Raw genomic sequence first — 22168 nt, forward strand, 5'->3', positions numbered from 1 at the left:
TCCTTACGTGACCAGTGTCTCACTCCAGTCTTTCATGTTGGAGTCATGTATGACATGTGCTAATTTACAGTTCCGTTTAATTAATACCAAAGTTTGCTTTCCTTCCTGGGCTTTCTTTTTGAGACGTTTACTTATTGTTATTTATGTGCAAGGGTGGTTTTTATGTGTATATGTCTGTGTACCACATATGTATGCAGTGCCAGAGGAGGCAAGGAAAAAGTGTCAGGTACCCTTAGACTGGGATTACAGATTTTGTCAGCTGCCATGTGGGTGCCAAGAACCACACCTGGCTTCTCTAGAAAAACAGCCAGTGCTCTTCATTGCTGCCCACATCTCAGACCGTTATTTTGCTTCCTTTCCTAGGTTACGATGATAGGAGTATTTAGATATTTTATAGAATATGCCCTGGGGATAATCTGAACCATGAAGGTAATAGTTAGGGTTTCAGGGTCCACATGTATCTTTGACAAACTAGTCCTAACAGATATTTCATGAGCCCTCTCACACCAGTATAAAAGTCACCTGAAGATAGTAACGAAAAGGAAAATAAGCTCTGTGGTGGGCTAATAAACCATTGTATTGAGTTACAAAGGTTTTATCTGTAGCGTTTGTCAATTTTCATGTTGTAAATATATCCACCATGCACAGTTGATACATGGTGCTCTATAGTCCCAAATGCTTAACAATGCACTCCTGCAGACTCTCAAAGCTGACTGTTAGCAGTGAGTTTAAAACCGTCTACTTCCCAGGAGGGGGGGAAGCTGACCTCAGTATTACCTCATTTATCTATTGAGATTAAGTGAGCCTAATTACTAAGAGATCAATTTCCTTCTTTGAGTAGAAACTATGGTGGAATTGCACCCATCTGTTTAGTTGTCGTGCCACTAAAGCAAACCACAAGAATACCTCTATGAGGAATCATAGCTTTGACATGTGAACCGAAACAATGCTGAGGTCAGATACACAGAGATCAAGCCAAACGTGAGCTGCGAAAGCAGAGGCGGTGATGATAGTGCTGAAGCAAAAGGAAATAAAGATTTGTTAAAACCAACAACCACCCAAAACTCTTAGAATTTATTTATTTTCATTCAATATCAGTTTTGCTATTTAGAGCCTATGTATTGTTGTGGGTACAGGTTAACCATTGTATAAACACACACACACACACACACACACACACACACACACACACACACACACACACCAATCCGAGATAGCTATTTAAGTCACAGAAGATTAACTGAATTGGTGGGACAGAGTTGTTCAATTTATAAGGTAACTTCAATTATATTTCTGTCCTGTTTTGCTACTCTGTTGCTATAATAAACATCATTGTCAAAACTACTTGGGAGAAGGAGTTTACTAGGCTTACACTGTTCCATCGCAATCCATCATTAAGGTAGCAACTTAAGCCAGAAAAGTGGAGGCAGGGACTAAAGCAGAGGGCATGCAAGAACGTTGCTTATTGGCTGCTCTCCACAGCTAGCTCAGCCTGATTGCTCAGACAACCCAGGACCACACTCTGAGGGCCAGCACTGCCCACAGTGGCATGGGCTCTCTCCCATGCTTCCAGTGCCCAGAAAATGCCCCGCAGAGATGCACATGCACCAACCCGATGGGGACAGTCCCTCAAATGAAGTTCCTTCTTCCCAGGATCCTGTCAAGTGGCCAGAAAGTAAACCAGAGAAACATCAAATCGACTAATGGGCATTTTATGAATTAACCACTCAGTTACTCTGACTTACAGTGAATGTAGTGTCTCCATTATGTGTCTATCGATTCTCCCAGGAATGAAAGAAATCATTTTTATTCATCTAAACTTAAAACCTTACAGAGATTCATTTCTCTATTAAAGTTTAAAACTATACCTTATGAATTATTTTGTTTTAATTACTCAAAGTTTTAAATTAGAGATTCTGGGACGAGTTACATACTAATGTGCTCCAAATTAATTAATATAACCTACAGTGATGAGCTGTTCGTGCAAGATAATTTGACTTCGTTGAGTTTTTGACCCTGTCACTATAATTTTAATATAATGATGCTAAAATACAGACACTATCTTATGATTTTTAAGAATTTTTTTACTAAATGATATTTATACACATCAAGAAATTAGATATATGTTAATTTGCTTTGCAGGTTTCAAATATACTACCAAAGGTCAGAGGCACACAAATCAACAGTGGTAATTAAAAAAAAAGAATGGTAATTATCTACATTATATTCATAATTCTAATATGCAATGATTAGTTGTTAGAAATATTATCAAAATAATGTGTGAAACATGGAAATATATAGGCTATTTTAAAAATATGATTTTTTTATTAATTTATTCTTGTTACATCTCAATGGTTATCCCATCCCTTGTATCCTCCCATTCTTCCCTCCCTCCCATTTTCCCCTTATTCCCCTCCCCTATGACTGTTCCTGAAGGGATTTTCTCCCCCTGTATATTCTAGCTGAAATTTTTAATTAATCTCCCTTTAAATTCTCAAAGTATTCCATAAAATGATAAAGAATCTATGGCAGTAAAATCAAAATTTCATTGACAATATCTGCAAAGAGCAGATGACAAGCTGTTCTTAACTCCTAAAGTGCAAGAGGATGCATCTCATGTAATTTCCAAAGCTTGCCTGCTTACCAGCAGGTGGGGGCTGAAGGATTCAAAGGCAGGTGAACAAGAGAGGATACAGGTGGGTGGAGCTCCGTGTGTCTGCAGCTTGTGAATTGTTTTCAGAAAGGGTTTTATCTTTATTTTTATTTTATGTATATGGATGTTTTGCCTGCATGTATGTCTGTGCACCATGAGCGTTCAGTGCCCTTGAAAGGTAAAAGAGGGTGCCAAATTCCCTGTGACTGGGGTCACAGTGAGCTGTGAAACACCAGATGGAACAAAGGAACAGAGGACAGGATCAAACCTGGGTCCTCCAAAAGAACCACCAAGCTATCTCTCCAGCTCTTCTCAGTTTGCTTGAGTCTAATTATCTGAAAGGCTTTCTAACAGAGGTTCTCAACCTCTGGGTCACGACCCCTTACAAGATAGAGCAACTCTTAGAAGGGGATTGCATATCAGATATCCTTGCATATCAGAAATTTAGCAAAGTTACAGTTATGAAGTAGCAATGAAAATAATGTTATGGTTAGGGTCAAACACAACATTAGGAACTGTATCAAGGGTTCACAGCATTAGGAAGGTTGAGAACCACTGCTACAGGACAAAGTTGTTAAGTACTAAAAATGGCTGTGGATGTGGTGTTCATGATTTTATTGTCTACTTCTGTATATTTTAAATATGCTTTAGTAAATTACTTTTTTTTTTTTTTTTTTTTTTTTTTTTTTTGAGATAGGGTTTTTCTGTGTGGCCTTGGCTGTCCTGGACTTGTTTTATTGACCAGGCTGGCCTAAAATCAAAACTTTAAATAAAAACAACATCTTCATATTATTTTCAGAAGGGTAAACATTTTCAAATTAGAGAATATTGTAAAATATCAAAGGTTTCATTATGTCATTCACATATATATCTATGTGTGTGTGCAAATTTTTTTGCATTGTGTGTATGTGTGTGTATGTGTATGTGTGTGTTACTTTGGTGATGTTTGCCTGTCATTTTACACTGTTGTACCTCATGTAATAGTAACTTACAGCTAACTATTTCTTGCATTATCACCTTCTAGAAAAACTATTACTAGAAATAGTAGCTTGAAGTAGACACCACTTTAATGCTTATACCATTGACTGCAACTATATGGACAGGATCAGACAAAGTAAAATCTGAATGGGAGGAAGAAGAGAAAGTGAATAGGAGATGAACAAAGAGGGAGAGATTAGGGGAGGAAGAGGAGGAAGCGACTATAACAGGAGCAAATGGCACAAAGGAAAGAGGAAGGAAGAAGAAGGAACAGGAGCAAAGGAACAGAGGACAAGATCAAACGGGCACTGGGTTCTGTTTTCCTTGGCTTCTTGGCTGAATCTGGGATGCAGAGCTGACTCTCATCCTTCCCATGGTGGACATTCTAACTATACTGAAAGTAAGATGTGGACACTTAGCTTAAAATGTTATGGTTTTCATTGTTTCTAACACATCATTTTCCACATGCATGCACCCAGATTAATGGTAAGTGAGATACAATGGGAGGGTTACATTACATAGGCTTATACAATGCTTCTCTCTGAGGTTCATTCAGGCCATCCCAATAACAGGAAATACGTTGTGTGGAATATCAGGGATACATGGGCCAACTCTCAGAGAAGAAAAGTAAAAGCCTGGAGTTGGGATAATGAAGCTATATAATAGACCCCAGAATATGAGACACTCAGCTGAACAGGTTGTTTTTCTCAACTCTTCGCCAGCACAATTTCATGGCTCGCCACCTGTTTCTCGACCACCAATCAACTGGATTTCTCCAAAAGTCCACTTAAGCCCAAGTATCTATTTCCATGATCTGTTTTTCCAGTGAATGTCCTCTTTCCTGATTTTAGAGAGACTTTGGCACAGAGCATCCATCAACTATTCTTGAGTCTCTCCATAAGGCTAACCATAAATGCCAATAAGCTAGGGAAGGAGGTTCAAATAATGAGAGCAGCAGATGCTTTTCCATGTATACCGTGGTCGTAGTTGTTAATATACTATTTAGCTTTTTCACTGATCACATTTTTGAAAAGGGGTTTAAATTATAACTCTTCTTATGCCCACCTTTCAGAGTCTTAGAATCTAAGCACTACATTCATTGGAAATTAAAGACTCTATAAAGAATAAAAGACTGTAAGAATTTCTTATGGCAACCTCATCCCACTCAAAGATGAAAAATCAAGGAAACAAATCCCTGGACATTTTAATATATTATTGATGAACATATAAATATATTATCAATACTCTATATTTCACAGCTTGTCAAATAGGTCCCCTGCCCATACTTTACCCCTGGACCTTATTTTTATGGGGATTAAGTAAGTTAAAATTAATTTTAAAATGATCACAGAACTAAAAATGAATTTATATTGGACATTAAATGGTGCTGTCTATTCTTAGATGTTAAATGAAAGAGGCTACCTTAGCAAGTATGTTGAGGAAGGCTAGCTCTGATATAATGAAAGTTGCTTTGAGAAAAGGGAAGGAGAAGGAATTCCCCAGAAATAAGACTGTCCATCTGTAGTGTACAGTCCTGTTTTTCCCCACTGTGGTGAGAATTAATATGACAGTTTTGACCTCAGCCTTGATCCAGCTCATTCTGTACCCTGGGTAAATACGGGCCAAGGAACGGGTGGAATTGTCATTACCCAATGATCCCTTAGCACCATAGCAATGCATTTCCAGTAAGGTATTTATTAGCTTTCTTGAACTACTTCTATAGTTTAGGGATAAAAAAGGAATTGCCACCTGGAGATAATATTTCTGAACAGTGATGGGATAGCACGTACCACAAAATTATACTAACAGCAGCTGAGCATAGATCCATCTGGAAACTTTAAACAATGCACCTGGCACTTTGCAGGTAATAATGTGCCACATCTGACAGAAAATGTTATAAATAGTTCTGATTATCACCAACGAGACACCTGTGAGCTCAGAGCCAGTGCATATAAATCCAGGGGTTATATTGGCTGGTTGTCCCGAAGAAAACACAAAGTCAGCTAGAATTTCAAATTGGACAATTTCATAAGCACAGAAAAGGAAGCAAGATGGTTATGAAAAAGACATCTTGGGAGGGTAGGTTGTAGGTTAGATGGAAAGGATTATGGTTTGTGGTGGAATAGCCACAGGTCATTATTTTCTAGATCCTTCTGCCTTATGCCAATTACTTTGTGGTATTGTTTGTGATGCTTGCTTTTGCTCTTGCATCTGTTCCTGTCCCTAGTTAGGCTGAGAGACAACCTGTCTCTCTAGGTTTACCATACCTATCTTCATAAACTTAGATTTGCAACTGCTATTTAAAAATATTTATGGTTGAAGATGCTATGGCCTTAGTGTCTCCTATAGTATGGTTAGTCTGATCTGGTCTTTTGTGGAATCCTCCAATCAGTAAAATCAGGGGTGCATTATGGCATGTGTTACCCACACTCACATACACACATACACAAATGTGAGGCATTTCCTTAAATGTACTTACCAGTAACTGTATCAAAATAAGGTGACCCACTAGTATTTTTCAACTCTACAGCAATGCAACTATTTTAAGAGAGTCATTAGACATATTTTTTTTACTTACTCTAAAATCTCCATGTAAAAAGAGAGAAAACACATTTATAGGAAATGTTAACTCAAGCCTAAATTTATAAAGACCAGGAATAGCTATTGAGCTTAGAAATAACTATAGTGAGTATAGAAATTCAAACTTCAGCTAAATGTAATTAACTTAATATGATGAATTCTGGCAGAGTAGATCCTCATCACAGCATCTAACTGGAAATAATATTTGCAAAGGAAAGGCTTTTGAATTAATTCAACTTCAATAATCTTGCTTGAGCATATAGCACTTTTTTATATTAAGCAATAGTTTCTTTAATTATGGTTTACTTTCCCCTTTCCTTTTTTAATGGAACACTTAACCCATGATTTGAATTTTTGTGTATCAAATACCATGTTCAACAGTGTAGTTAGCATTTTATACAGAATTGAAACCAAATCATTTGAATCTCCGGTTATAATTAGGTCAATAAATTGGATTAAGCCACTGAAAAGAATCAGGTGGAAATCATTCAAAATTATTTTTTCCCGAAGTGTGTTATACAAATAATCTAGATACAAGGAAAAGGATAAAATTTAAAAACAGTCGGTAAGGAGACTAGACATTGTGTTGAATTCATCCAAAAGTCTTTTCCTTGCAAATATTTTTTTCATGTTAGATATGTGATAAAGGCCTCCTCAACAAGGATTTTCATATTAAATCATTTTAGTTAATGGTTGAAACATGTAGGCTCAAACTAGAAATTTATAGTTATAGAATATAATTTTAAACACTAAAATACCCTGTTAGCTAACTACATAAATATATTTTGCTTAAAGACTATGTCAGTGGTGAAAGTGGTAAAAATAATTCTAATAAATTGATTATTCTTTTGCTATAATTAAACATTCAGGTTACCCATGATCACCTGTGCAATTAACACTCCAAGACAGCTGTGTAGAAAATGAATTTAAAAAATTTTTTTTCAAATTTGCTTTCTGGGCAACAAAACTGGATAATGTACTAAACTATTTATAATACATACTGAAAACTTTTACAAAATTTTAGCTATTATCTTCACATGAGAAATAAAAATAACTGATTAAATGTAGCATTGTTTTATTCCCCCCTACTAATTCACTGTACAATGACATCACTTTAGAATCATTCTGTTACTGTACTCATGCTTACATAACTATGGTTCCTTCTCTGGTGACACAATGAGCTCAGATTTCACACATCCAATCTTATTCCATTGTGTTGCTTCCAGGGAGCCTTTTGGGAAGGGCAGTGATTTCAAGGGCAAGGAGAAATAACCACAAAACGTGTGTTAAATAAAGGTCTCTGAGTAATCTTGTCAATAGACAAGATTAAAAAACAATTGGTGTTCATTAGAGCTAGAGAAATTCAACTCTTGGGACTGGCATCCCTGTAACCCATGTCTCCAAAAAATGACAGTTCTTGGGATCACAGCAATTAGAAGAGCTCTCCCAGACAACTGAGTCAGCATGGTGGGAGTTAACTTCTAGAAGGCCCAGCTATTGTGCTTGTCTTCTTAAAGATAATATCTGCTCCTCCTCACCAAGGACATTTGAGCTAGATCCTATCTACACCCCTAATGAATATTATCAATTGTTCCACCGTGAAATCCTAACTATCTGCAAATACACATTTTAAAAGAATGTAGCCCAGCTTTGTGCAACTTTTTTTTTTTTTTTTTTTTAGCATATTGGTGATTTTTTTTTACCCTTTGTTATGTCCAAGAAATCAGTCTTGAAAGGCAGGGTTCCATTATAATAGAAATCTTTCCTGATATTAGATCAAGAATTTTCCTTCCAGGTACCAGCTAGCATAGTGAATCTGAACTTCATGCACCTTTCTCTTCAAGACAAGAGAATAGGTTTGTTTTTGAAGTCTCAGCAGAATTGGGTGTTTGTGATTAACATATCTGGTTTGACTTTGTAAAAATGACTGATTTTTATCACATATCATCAGCCCAAAATGTATAATTATAATACTTTATTATTATGAGTCAGTAAAAATTGTCCATTGATGTCATTTCTGTGCCCCATCACTGCTGTCTTTAAGATCTGATGATTATAGCTTCAGTTGATCCCTGTACAAACCCATGTGCAGCTATCTTGAAAATTGTACTTTGTGAGAAAGAAAAGGTATGGGTAGAGTGGAGTGTCTGAGTGACATAGCTCCCAGTGTCAATCTATGATTCTGCCTTTGAAATATTAAATCAGCCATTTTCACCTTCTAGTATTAGGTTTACCACCTACAAGTGAAATAGTGTGATTCGTTTTAAAATTCATTAAGACAGATATCGTGTGATACGTAGTAAAAAAAACACCTAGTAAAATTCTCAGAACCAGTAATAGAGTACATATTTTGAGTCATTGGCTAATGGGTTTCCATAAAGCACAAGATAGCTACTGATGTTTGTTTCCTTGATAACCAGACAGTAAGACTCTATTGCTGGAGATACATATTTATGTCCCAGAATATGGAGAAATCTAGCTGGTACTAAACTGGAAGCTTCATCTCTATTGGTTAAGGCATTCACTGTGCTGGAAGGTGCTATATAGACTACCACTGTACTCTGGGAGAAAAGTAATTATCCTTTTCATCCTGCTATGAATCCTGTGAGCTATAATAATGACGTGGCTGCATGTTGTGTCCATTACTGTAATAATGGACTGAATGTTATTGGATTTAAGGCCCACTCCATGGGATGGAGCCAATATGCAACACAATCAATGAGGCCAAGAACTTGACGCTAGATAGGTCATGGACCCTAGAGTGAAATACATTGCTATTATTCTACCAAATGGATAGGGCAAAAATAACTCCCAAACCATAAAACAAAAGTAAACTACAACTAAAGAAACATGCATCCTTATGACATATTCCTATGCCATTAATAACTTTATCACGTAAGATTCATCAAAGAAAGTTCTTCTTGCAGTAGACGGTAATTAACAGAGAAACCTACAGCTGGTCAATGTGTAGCACACAAAAGACTTTGAAATATTCATCTCTAACTACGCTGTCTGTTGTTGTTCAGCATCAGGCAGCAGCCTGGGTTGTCCTGGGACAAAGCTGTCATTCTGTGTTTCCTGTTGCTGGGCTGCTGGGCTACAGGGCAGGAAACAGACATCTTCTCCCTCAGGCCAGTCCAAGCACTGTTTGCTTCTGGATGGGGACAGAGGAACACCCAGGATCAAAGGTTCCCTTCCACTCAGGAATGGCTAGAGTGCTCAGGGTGAAGCTCATGGACAAGGCGAGGCTTCCCTTTTCACCAGGGAATGAATTTTCCACTGGGTGTTACAATTAGTTCAATTAAAATGACATTGCTGGTACCAGACAGCAATGGAAATGAGCGATCCAGAAGCCTGTGAAGATACCTCAGTGTTACAGCCCTTCAGTTAAGCCACTGTATTAATGACAGGGGTTCAGGTGAAAGCCTGAAACTGACCAAGAAGGTAGGTCCAGTGAGAAGCAGTTCTGGCAGGACACGGGAGGTCCAAGTAAGCACTGAGATCACAGTGGTGAGGTGAGCCATTGGTGCCTGACCATGGCATGCTGGTGAACAGTGGAAGCTCACTGGAGCCATGCAGGAGGCTGCCTAATGGGCAGTAATGCTCTGGGTGGCGTGGTGTCCAGAAGCTCTTGGCAGTCTTCAGGGAGATAGGGATCCCTTCCTTCCCAGAATAAATAATGAATCTCAGATAGTTGTGGTGGAGGAATGGAGTGAGAGAACATTCATTTTGTGAGTCTGGGACATATAAACCTTGGCCCGTGGAAGAGGTTTTGAGGGTGAATGTGTTTGATTTCCTGGTACTGGAGATGCCAGAGATACTTCATCTATTTGCAACAAAACAGCCCTATCATAAGAGGGGAAAAGCAGTACTTAACTACCCTATGGTCGGGGTAGAACTCCATATATGAGTAAAGGTCATTCATGGATTGAAATCCAAGACACCAAGACTTCTCGTTAGCATAGGATGGTGTTTCAAGTAATCCCCAAGTGCTTGCTAAATGGGTTTCTTATCAGGAAAGTGTTGGTCTTGTAATCTCCCTGAGGTCTATGTGACTTTTCTTTATAAGATCTGGGGTTCCCAAGATCAGGCTGAGAGGGTACCTGGCTGAGAAAGGGAGCTAGTCATCTTCTAGGGAGCTCAGGGGCTATCTGGAAATGCTAGACTTCAACCTTAATAGTAGGATCCCACAGATGTCTGTGTCATTTCTTTCTCCTCAAGAGTTAGTGATCCATGTGGAAGATAAGACAAAAAGTTGTGAAAAATCAGAGGTGATAGGCGATTTCAAGGAAACTATTTTCCAGACACAACAGGGAAGATGTTCATAAGAAATCACAGAGAACGTAACTGAGTTCACAAGCTAAGACAAACAAAATCTAGAGGAAGGGAGGTGGCCATGGAGTCCAGTCCATAGACAAAGAACTTCTCACAATTGATAACTTTCAGGAGAGGGAATATCAGTTTTCTTCAATGAATTAACTCTGGATATTTGAACTACACATCAGAGAAGGCCCTGTGTCAGCCATTCAACACAGACTGAACCATGTATTGTTTGTTTGTTTCCTTCAATCTTTCAGTAGAACATAAAGTGCATGAGTAGAAGAAAGGCAGAGGTTATGGAGGGATTAAAAAGTATAATAAATATGATTAAAATATATTATATAAAATTCTTAAATAATAAATAGAAATACTGTTAAAATATTAAATAAATTATTTATTTATTTATTATTTTATTTTATTTTGGGGAGGATTTAAAGATTTTTTTTTATTAATTTATTCTTGTTACATCTCAATGTTTATCCCATCCCTTGTATCCTCCCATTCCTCCCTCCCCCCGCCCCTATTTTCCCATTATTCCCCTCCCCTAAGACTGTTCCTGAGGGGGATTGCCTCCCCCGGTATATTCTCATAGGGTATCAAGTCTCTTCTTGGCAACCTGCTGTCCTTCCTCTGAGTGCCACCAGGTCTCCCCCTCCAGGGGACATGGTCAAATGTGAGGCACCCGAGTACGTGAGAAAGTCATATCCCACTCTCCACTCAACTGTGGAGATTATTCTGACCATTGGCTAGATCTGGGAAGGGGTTTAAAGTTTACCTCCTGTATTGTCCTTGGCTGGTGCCTTAGTTTGAGCGGGACCCCTGGGCCCAAATCTGCCTATCATATTGTTCTACTTGTAGGTTTCTAGGACCCTCTGTATCCTTTTATTTTGCTATTCTCCCATGCGTCTCTCATTTAGAGTCCCAATAGGATGCCCTCCCCTCTGTCCCAGTTTCCTGGTAAGTGAAGGCTTTCGTGGGACATGCCCCTTGGGCTAGTATGCAGATATAAGTGAGTATATACCATTTGATTCTTTTTGCTTCTGGGTTAACTCACTCATTATGATCATTTCTAGCTCAATCCATTTGTCCACAAATTTCGGGAATTCCTTGTTTTTAATAGCTGAGTAGTATTCCATAGTGTATATGTACCACAGTTTCTTTATCCATTCTTCTACTGAGGGACACTTAGGCTATTTCCATGTTCTGGCTATTATGAATAAGGCTGCTATGAACATGGTTGGGCAAATTTTCTTGTTGTGTGCTGGAGCATCTTCTGGGTATATTCCAAGGAGTGGAATAGCTGGGTCTTGAGGAAGCCCTATTCCCATTTTTCTGAGATAGCACCAGATAGGTTTCCAAAGTGGCTGTACTAGTTTGCATTCCCACTAACAATGAAGGAGTGTTCCTCTCTCCCCACATCCTTGCCAGCATATGGTGTCACTTGAATTTTTGATCTTAGCCATTCTGATGGGTGTAAGATGGAATATCAGAGTTGTTTTGATTTGCATTTCCCTCATGACTAAGGAGGTTGAGCATTTCTTTAAGTGTTTCTCAGCCATTTGATACTCCTCTGTTGAGAATTCTCTGTTTAGTTCCAAGCCCCATTTCTCAATTGGGTTATTCGGTTTGGTGGTGTTTAATTTCTTGAGTTCTTTATATATTTTGGATATTAGACCTTTGTCAGATGTAGGGTTGGTGAAGATTTCTTCCCAGTCTGTAGGCTGTCGCTTTGTTCTCTTGACAGTGTCTCCTGCCTTACAGAAGCTTCTCAGCCTCATGAGGTCCCATTTATTAATGGTTGATATTAAGGCCTGGGTCGTTGGTATTCTGTTCAGGAAGTTGTCTCCTGTGCCAATATGTTCCAGGCTCTTCCCCACTTTTTTCCTCTAAGTGACTTAGTGTCTCTGGTTTTATGTTGAGGTCTTTAATCCACTTGGATTTGAGTTTTGTGCAAGGTGACAAATATTGGTCCAGTTGCATTTTTTTACACATAGACATCCAGTTAGACCAGCACCATTTGTTGAAGATGCTATCCTTTTTCCATTGAATGGATTTGGCTTCTTTGTCAAAAATCAAGTGACCATATGTGTGTGGATTCATCTCTGGGTCTTTGATTGATTCCACTGATCCACCAGCCTGTTGCTGTGCCAGTACCATGCTGTTTTAATTACTATTGTTTTATAGTACAGTTTGAGATCAGGTATGGAGATTCCTCCGGAGCACCTTTTATTGTACAAGATTGTTTTAGCTATTCTGGGTTTTTTGTTTTTCCATATGAAGTTCAGAATTGAACTTTCAATGTCTTTAAAAAATTGTGTAGGTATTTTGATAGGGATTGCATTGAATCTGTAGATTACTTTTGGTAGGATGACCATTTTTACTTCCTTGCTCATGGATCGGGAAAATCAACATAGTAAATAAAATTTTTAAAAGATTTATTTATTATTATATATACAGTGTTCTGCCTGTGTGTACACCTGCAGACCAGAAGAGGGCAACAGATCACATTATAGATGGCTGTGAGCCACCACGTGGTTGCTGGGAATTGAACTCAGGACCTTTGGAACAGCAGGCGGTGCTCATTATCCACTGAGCCATCTCTCCAGCCCAAAGAAATTTTTAAATGAAATAAATATTTAAGCCATTTTGCTATCTGGCTTTTGTAGATATTCAATCAGAATTAACATTTTTTCCTCCCTAATCAAGCACACATGTATCATATAATATAATTGCAAGTGTGTCATTGTACTAACAATGAGTTGTACTGAGAACTCAATGCCTTCATATTCCCCTAAGAAATACGAGTGACATACCATAAAAGATAAAATACCTAACATTTTCTACATTTTAAGCACAAGTTAGCCTTACTTTTTCATTTTCCATATAACTTAGTATACTTATATACTGGATACATGTATATACATATTTGTACATGATTATTTTCAATTTTTTAAATTGCTACTTTCAATAAGTTTTCATAGTTGCTTAGCTGTTTTATTTGTGGTTGTTCAACCCCTCATTTACTACTAGTGAAAATTGAGCACTTTCTAAAATTACAACAGTAAATAATGGTGCTATGAAACATTTGGTTTATTAAGCCATATCTAGGAGCTATAGGAAGTGACATGACTGATGCTACTTGGGTAATCGCTCTCTTCAAATGGTAATGTGTGAAATCGCAGTGGGTGTGAGATAAAACCTCTGCCTTTACTCATAGGAATGATGTCAAAACTGGATTTCAAGAGGCTGGGGAAGATGGCTCAGAGATTAAGATCATGTGCCAATCTTGGTTTTAGTTCACAGAACTGACATGGCAAATCAACAGTCACCTATAACTCCAATTCCTGGGGACCTGACACTTCTTATGATCCCTGCTGGCATCTGCCACATATTATGGTGTACATATATACATGAAGGCAAGTCACTATATACATTAAAATATGAAATTCTATTGAAATGCCTTTCTATTGTCAGGCCTTAGAGGAACATCTTAAAGAAGTCAAAGCCTTCCACTTCTTGATTCATCACCCCAAGAATGAGTTTGCTAGTTTTACTATGAACTTGCCTATAATTTGTGGAACAAATATGAGATTGCTGTTCAAGTACGGGATCTCTATACACAGTGGGAGACACCTGACAAAACTATACCTCTGGAGAAGCATGGAGGTACCAAAAGAGAAATGAGGAGCAGAGGTCTGGAACTGGGCAACATAGATGACATACATGCATAAAAATGTTGAAATGCAACATACCATTTTCCATAGTGAATATATATGAGTTCAGCAATACATTTTTAAATCTAGCATAAATAACAACGCTTACAGACATTATCGATAATGTTCACCTAGGATATTTCTTAACAGCTGCCTTCCAAGGGTAGAAAGAATATCTTCATCTGCACATTATGAATCCCATTTTGATTACTGTTAACACCTATATTTTTATTTAAAAGGTTTAGCATCTTCCTAGTGATAGGTTTGTATGCAAAGTTTCATCTCATACAGAACAGAGCATTTTACCCTAAGAAAATGAAGTATAATAGTGCACTCATTTAATTTCTTGCTATGGAGTGGCTGTGTTCACCCCTGTTAGGATCTGTTTGCCTTATCTCTGTTGATTTATGTCTCCCACTTTCCCCCTCTCTGCAGAGCCCTCTTGCCTGCCAGCCTTTCTAATTCATTGGAAGCTATGAAGGTCTGATGCAGGAGAATTGGCCTCCCTGAAGACAAGGAGTCTGACATAGATTTTAGAAACTTGGCTATAAAGGTGTATATCAGAAGAGGAGTTGTTAAAAGAACTAGGTGCCTAGAGCATCTCATTTCAAGTTACCGGGAGGAGAATTTGTCAGAAGCTATCATACTGATAGGTGAAAATACCACTGCTAGCACATTCACCAGCAATACATTATAGACGCCACTTCCATGAATAATTTAGGTCATATCCCACAGAGTTCATATTATTAGTATTCAATTGAGTAACGTGATAATAAATTCAGAAATATTCACTCTGAATATTTAAAAACACAAAAAATTTATGGCATGTACTTTCACAGCAAGCTATTGTGTTTTAGTGAAGTAAGGAGCCACGCAAGGCATGAAGTGTAGTCAAGCTCACTGTGTCCACTCTGCAATTTAGCAAGCAGAAGACCTGGGAACTTGGGATTATTAACAGAGCTCCACAGATGTGATAATAGCACTGTAGACCCTACTTGGCTTATGCAACAGGAAGACACCAACCCAGTCTGTTGGAAAGGGGGAGAAAACTATAAAGCTTAAGGTTGGCTTAAAGATTCCCACCGAGGCTCAAATATCCAAGCGTCATGCATATAACTTCCCACTGAAGATGGAAACGACACTGGCTCCTTAATCTTCCAAAACTCCTTAAAGGTAAGATTGAATAGAAGTTGACAATGAAAGGATAGGTGAGCAATGGTGGCTTTTGGTCAATTTCCCTTGATATTCAGGTCATAAGGCTTGTATAAACTCATGTATAAACTCATGTGGGCTCCCTTCAGTGTACATTATTAAGAATCTTATCATTGTTCATTTTGTCTTCAACCTAATCTTAAAACATGTTGTAACTTGCTATGAAAAATTCAAAGCTGAAAGATTTTAAGGAAGCCAGGCAATCAGGGCAGTTTAAAACAGCTCCTAATATTGAAAACTAAGTGAGAAACCAGGGTTATTACCAAATAACTTTATTTTAGTATTCAACCAGCAGACATTTCAAATGTATTTTCAGTAGGAGGATTGCTATCTCTCAAGTAGGAGTCAGGAGAGTGGAATAGGAAAAATGAGCAATTACAGTCAGGTAGCATGATACCATGATAAAAATCAATCATTTTAACCAATTAGTATACATTTACATTTTTTAAAAAGTATAATTGAAAGAAATATTTTAGTTGACTTGAGGCCCACATTTTTAGCCAAAACTAAAAATATTACAAACATGGTCATTTTAAAGAATCTTATAGTGCCATGAATAAATGTATCCTCATAGTGAATTCAGACAGAGAACTGGAATGTGCATTATGCATAGCATGTATTTTTAATTTAAAGAATATATGCCCACATATATGATTCAATTATTAACCTGATAAAATATAACAAAATGCTGAGATTTTGAACACCAACTATTAAATAAGGACACTGTGTAAAATTTTTGGTCACAGTTTGAGATATAAAGCATAGCACATCAGAAATTCCATAATCTTAAGTAACAAAATTCAAAGTTAAATAACTTAAAGTTACTAGCTCCACTAGGATGTCTTGGGACTACTTTCTGAAGATTTTAACTCACATTTGGCAAAGGTGAGACCCAAGCAAAAAATATTGGGAAATAGTAGACTGAAAGTAACAAGATACATTTTAGAAACTGATAACTTTTAGAAAATGAATATATTTTTATTGAAAGATATCTTGTAGGTCTGATCCCTTCTACTTGATCCTGTCTGTCTCAAAGATCCCAGAATGGCTTACCCAGTGTCACTGAAATAAGAACAAATGTCAAGTCAGAACCTCAATTTCCTGCGTGCAATTCTTTATTATTGACTTAATTTTTAAGCTCTGTCTTTGTCTCATTGCTTCATGGTTAGAAAGGCACACGTTTGAGACTAAGCTCAGTTTTCCAGTCTTCAGTGACGTCTCCTCTGTACTCAGTGCTATAATAATCTCCCCTTCTTTGAAGCTCCCGCGACTCCTGCCTAGAGGTTACCTATTCTTATAACTTCTATAGTCCAAACTATAAACTCGTGTGTGTGAGATGTCTGATTGATTTGGTTTTCTTCATCAATTCTCTTAGTATCCATTCATTCAGACATTCAGCTAAGACTGCCTTGCTGTCCTCTATGTGTTATGCTTTCTTTCTTTTTTTTTTATAACTTTTTTATTTTTTTTTTATTAATTTATTCTTGTTACATCTCAATGTTTATCCCATCCCTTGTATCCTCCCATTCCCCCCCCCCATTTTCCCATTATTCCCCTCCCCTATGACTGTGACTGAGGGGGAATACCTCCCCCGGTATATTCTCATAGGGTATCAAGTCTCTTCTTGGCAACCTGCTGTCCTTCCTCTGAGTGCCACCAGGTCTCCCGCTCCAGGGGGCATGGTCAAATGTGAAGCACCAGAGTACTTGAGAAAGTCATATCACACTCTCCACTCAACTGTGGAGAATATTCTGACCATTGGCTAGATCTGGGAAGGGGTTTAAAGTTTACCTCCTGTATTGTCCTTGGCTGGTGCCTTAGTTTGAGCGGGACCCCTGGGCCCAAATCTGCCTATCATATTGTTCTACTTGTAGGTTTCTAGGACCCTCTGTATCCTTTTATTTTGCTATTCTCCCATGCGTCTCTCATTTAGAGTCCCAATAGGATGCCCTCCCCTCTGTCCCAGTTTCCTGGTAAGTGAAGGCTTTCGTGGGACATGCCCCTTGGGCTAGTATGCAGATATAAGTGAGTATATACCATTTGATTCTTTTTGCTTCTGGGTTAACTCACTCATTATGATCATTTCTAGCTCAATCCATTTGTCCACAAATTTCAGGAATTCCTTGTTTTTAATAGCTGAGTAGTATTCCATAGTGTATATGTACCACAGTTTCTTTATCCATTCTTCTACTGAGGGACACTTAGGCTGTTTCCATGTTCTGGCTATTATGAGTAAGGCTGCTATGAACATGGTTGAGCAAAGTTTCTTGTTGTGTGCTGGAGCATCTTCTGGGTATATTCCAAGGAGTGGAATAGCTGGGTCTTGAGGAAGCCCTATTCCCATTTTTCTGAGATAGCACCAGATAGATTTCCAAAGTGGCTGTACTAGTTTGCATTCCCACCAGCAATGAAGGAGTGTTCCTCTCTCCCCACATCCTTGCCAGCATATGGTGTCACTTGAATTTTTGATCTTAGCCATTCTGATGGGTGTAAGATGGAATATCAGAGTTGTTTTGATTTGCATTTCCCTCATGACTAAGGAGGTTGAGCATTTCTTTAAGTGTTTCTCAGCCATTTGATACTCCTCTGTTGAGAATTCTCTGTTTAGTTCCAAGCCCCATTTCTCAATTGGGTTATTCGGTTTGGTGGTGTTTAATTTCTTGAGTTCTTTATATATTTTGGATATTAGACCTTTGTCAGATGTAGGGTTGGTGAAGATTTCTTCCCAGTCTGTAGGCTGTCACTTTGTTCTCTTGACAGTGTCTTCTGCCTTACAGAAGCTTCTCAGCCTCATGAGGTCCCATTTATTAATGGTTGATATTAAGGCATGGGTCGTTGGTCTTCTGTTCAGGAAGTTGCCTCCTGTGCCAATATGTTCCAGGCTCTTCCCCACTTTTTTCCTCTAAGTGACTTAGTGTCTCTGGTTTTATGTTGAGGTCTTTAATCCACTTGGATTTGAGTTTTGTGCAAGGTGACAAATATTGGTCCAGTTGCATTTTTTTACACATAGACATCCAGTTAGATGCTATCCTTTTTCCATTGAATGGATTTGGCTTCTTTGTCAAAAATCAAGTGACCATATGTGTGTGGATTCATCTCTGGGTCTTCGATTCGATTCCACTGATCAACCAGCCTGTTGCTGTGCCAGTACCATGCTGTTTTATTTTCTATTGCTTTATAGTACAGTTTGAGATCAGGTATGGAGATTCCTCTGGAGCACCTTTTATTGTACAAGATTGTTTTAGCTATTCTGGGTTTTTTGTTTTTCCATATGAAGTTCAGAATTGAACTTTCAATGTCTTTAAAAAATTGTGTAGGTATTTTGATAGCGATTGCGTTGAATCTGTAGATTACTTTCGGTAGGATGGCCATTTTTACTATGTTAATTCTCCCAATCCATGAGCAAGGAAGATCATTCCATCTTCTCAGGTCATCTTCAATCACTTTCTTCAGAGTTTTGAAATTTTTTTCCAACAAGTCCTTCACTTGCTTAGTTATGGTAACTCTTAGATATTTTATATTGCTTGTGGCTAATGTGAAGGGTGTGGTGTCCTAATTTCTTCCTCTGTAAGCTTGTCATTTGTGTATAGGAAAGCTACAGACTTTTTTGAGTTAATTTTGTATCCAGCCAATTTGCTGAAGGTGTTTAGGAGTTCTCTGGTGGAATTTTGAAGGTCACTTATGTACACTATCATATCATCTGCAAATAGAGATAATTTGACTTCCTCCTTTCCCATTTGGATACCGTTGATCTCCTTTTGTTGTCTTATTGCTCTGGCTAGAACTTCGAGTACTATATTGAAGAGATATGGAGAGAATGGGCAGCCTTGCCTTGTTCCCGATTTTAGAGGAATTTCCTTGAGTATCTCACCATTTACTTTGATTTTGGCTATTGGCTTGCTGTATATAGCCTTTATTATGTTGAGGAAAGTGACTTGTATCCCCGATCTCTCTAAAACTTTAAACATGAATGGGTGTTGAATTTTAGCAAATGCTTTCTCTGCATCCAAAGAGATGATCATGTGGTTTTTTATTTTCAGTTTGTTTATATGGTGGATTACATTGATGGATTTCCGTATATTAAACCTGTTATGCTTTCTTATATAAGCAAGTAGGATTCTAGTAACTGGTTTCTAAATGAAAAGATTTTCTAAAAATAACTGTTACAAAAAGATCTACAAAAGCATTTCTCAATGTTTTCGCAAGGGTTGAAAAACACAGATATTCACATTGTAATTCATAGCTGTAGCAAAATTACAGTTATGATGTAATACCAAAAATAATTTTAGGGATGGAGTTCACCATAACCTGAGGAACTGTATTAAAGGGTAGCCGCAGTAGGAATGTTGAGAATCACTGACCTGGAGGTTGAAACGACTTCACAAAACATACAACTGCCTTCTTTATTAGAATTCAATGCAGTTTAGTAATAATTTTGGATGAATCCCATGTGAGATGCTATTGTAACAAGTTCTAGCAGACAAGGCAACTATTACCAGAAAGGAAATTAATATATAGTTGGTACATAAATAGATAGATAGATAGATAAATGATAGATAGATTGATATATAGATAGATAAATGATAGATAGATAGATAGATAGATAGACAGACAGGTAGATAGATAAATGATAGACAGGCAGACAGATAGATGATAGATAGACAGTTAATAGCATTTGTGTGTTATAGATTCTTTCCCATTTTTATATAGCACAGCACCCAAAGCTAACTTTTGTGGCTCAGAATTAATTTTGAAAGTTAACATTTATGTGAGTACCAAGGGACTGCTTTCCACTTTCCTTTATGTAATTACTTTTCCAAATGTAAAACAGCTTCCTTTGAACTTAATAAGAATTCACATGCAGCAGAGATAAAAATATTAATAATAATTCTTTAACATTCACATCAAATGCATGCAAGAGTCCTTCAAGGAAGACTTAAGGAAACCATCCTGACTAGCTAAAACAAACAGAACGCTTCAAAACATATAACTAGAAACGATATGAAAAGATTTGTATGGAAAATTGAATACTTGTAATTTTTTATTTTTATATTTATTTAAAGTACAGCTAGCTTGGCATACACTTTATTATAAATCACAGACACTCACAAGTTAACTCTGTATATTATATGCCAATTCCATTACATTTGAAATTATTTTAAAAGTCATTTGTTGAAATTTTCCAATAAGTATCTTTTATAGTTTTCTGTTATCTTATAAAAGATGCCAGTGCAATATGCAGCGTCTCTGAAAAGCCTTCCTAATTGCTGATTAAAGAAGAGGTTCTTCAAATACAGGGACTTACAGCCAGATATTATATAGAAAGTGAGAGAGCTTGGAAGACTCAACCCTAAATAAGATATTTCCATCAAATACCTCCCCTCAGGATTCAGAGAACCCTGCAGAAGAGGTGGCAGAAGTAGTGTAAGAGCCAATGGAGAAAGAAGACACTAAGAAAACCAGGCCATCAGGATCAACAGGACTGATGTACATATGAACTCACAGAGACTGTGGCAACATGCACAGTGTCTGCCCAGGTCTACACATGATGGGATCCTAGACATGAAAGGAGAACTGGATTCATGCCCCCACCCCTAACCTAGAAATAATTACCCAAATATAACCTCTTACAAATAAAAGTTTAGTTTACTGTAAAGGTGTATTATTGAGGAAACAGAGGACTCTTAAGTGCAGGCTGCCTGCCCATCAGTAGATGGACAACAGAAAGCAAACCCCATAGTAATTTTGGAGATTTTTGTCTCACAATGTTGTGTTGAGGCTTTAAATTTGTTTTCTTCTCTCATTTGACCTTATAGGTCCTGTGCTTCTAGTTAGGTGTTTTAGTTAGGTATTTTTGTGGGGTTCCTCAGTGTATGGAGAAATGGGTCTCTGTTTTTGTGTCTTCTCTTGGAGTGTCTTCCTTCTGTTAGTGTTGTTTTTGTTTTATTCTAATGTGTTAGTTCTGACGTGTTAGCTTTTGTTTTATATAAGATAATATGTTCTATCATTATCACTTAGAAGTCTGCTTCTTGTCTAAGGGGGCAGAAAAAGGTAATGTTGAAAGATTATTAATATCTAATATTGATTCATATAATGATTAAGGTGGCAGTTATTATTTAACCTGCTATTTTATATATAAAAGACACTGAAGCTTGTTAGAGTTTTAATAAGCCTTAACACACTGGACCTGGGAAGATTTTAACCCTCTAAGCTTTCTTGTCTGTTTCCCAGCCAAAACGCTCATAAATACTTGTACACTTTTCACTTGGGCTGCCTCTGCTTCATCATGCCAATCCACAGAGCCACATGCTTCCAGTTCATGCTCACCCCCTCGCCCATGGTGACCTGCTGTCTTCTTCTCCCTCTTCTTCTCTCCTCTTTTTGGTCTGTCACTCCCATGCCCTGGAACCTTGCCTCTACCTACCTAATTTCTGCACAGTACGGACCATAGATGAATTTATTTGGCCAATCAGGCATACATTGGGAGGCAAGGTTCACACTGTATCATTTTGGATATGTGAGAATTTGTTCATTGGCCAGGAAAGATATTGGAGACAAGCAATTACCATTTGAATACATAGTATGCCCAGAGCAACCCCAATAGGGGTGGATTTAAAAGGAAGGGGAGATGTGGAGGAACTGGAAAGAATGGAGGGAAGAGAAACTAATCAGAATATATTATGTGAGAAAAACTATTTTCAATAAAAGAAAT

This window comes from Acomys russatus, chromosome 20, assembly GCF_903995435.1.
Source record: "Acomys russatus chromosome 20, mAcoRus1.1, whole genome shotgun sequence".
Taxonomy (NCBI): Eukaryota; Metazoa; Chordata; class Mammalia; order Rodentia; family Muridae; genus Acomys; species Acomys russatus.